The sequence below is a fragment of the Poecilia reticulata genome, linkage group LG13 (assembly GCF_000633615.1).
Source record: "Poecilia reticulata strain Guanapo linkage group LG13, Guppy_female_1.0+MT, whole genome shotgun sequence".
Taxonomy (NCBI): Eukaryota; Metazoa; Chordata; class Actinopteri; order Cyprinodontiformes; family Poeciliidae; genus Poecilia; species Poecilia reticulata.
In genome coordinates this window covers 32079309-32080462 of record NC_024343.1, presented here as the reverse complement: position 1 = coordinate 32080462, position 1154 = coordinate 32079309, and positions in this window count along the sequence as shown.

The following is a 1154-nucleotide window of genomic DNA, read 5'->3' as shown; positions in this document are numbered from 1 at the left end:
AACGGAGCAGCGTCGGCCAGTCCTGCCTGAATATTCATGCGATTGATGTCGTCTTAACCTTTTCATCTCTAACGTATTCATTGGCTTGTGAAGGTTTATTCTGATGAGTTCTATTGTTGTAAATTATATGAAATCATTATTTGTTTTGGTCATAAAGGTCAAACCACCAAAAAATGTGTGTGTTCATTTGTTTGAAATAATTACAACAAACAAAGCCACAGCAGACAGGCTAGATTTTGAGTTTCATTTTATGTAATATAATGTTTGCTTACTTGTTACACACAACTAAGCTGCTAATATTCATATTTTTTGTTGTTTGTTTATTTAGTTTTTCCAATGATCCAATTTTTAGTCCCTAACTAAAAACGTTGGGGACAGAATCTGGATCGAAACGGTTAGACTTTGAAATTTTTCTAATCAATTTCTGAAATTAATCTAAAAAAATAAATGAATAAAAAAAATGTCCTTATTTTTTTTTTACTTTTTGAGCTCAAAAACGTATTTTTTTCTAGAAAATTGCTGAAATTAATCTAAAAATTCCTGAGATTTTTCTCACAAATTTGAAACTCAGATTTTTTTTCTAGCTAATTTTTTAGATTAATCTAAAAACGTCTGAGTTTTTTTGGCGGAAATTTACTCCCCCTTTATTTGTTCCTGTGCTTTTCAGTAGCCTAACACTTTCCGTGGCTTGACAGCTGATTTTTTTTTTTTATTATAATGTTATAGCTGAATAAGAGTCGTGGCTGTGTGGAAACTGATTCAGAACCAGCAGGAAAACAGATGTTGCTGATATCATAGCAGCCTCCTCCTTTTGGCCCGCTCTCCTCTCCTGCTGCAGGAGCTCCGTTTGGAAACAAAACAACATTTTAACGAGTCCAGAGCTGATAGGAAACCGAGGTGAAACATGGAGACGAAGAAGAAAAACAAAACTGAATATTTATTTAAAGTTTGTAGCAGAGGGAGGAACAATCTCTAAATGATTCAGTTTAAAAGCGGAGCGGAGCAGAACAACGTGTTCATGTTTCTGATCAGAAATTGGACGTTTGTGGTTCAATCTGCTGGAGGAGGAGGAGGAGGAGGAGGAGGAGGACAGAGACACTGTGTGTCTGTCTGACTAAAGCAAAACAATGCAGCCAGAAACACAGTGTACTTAT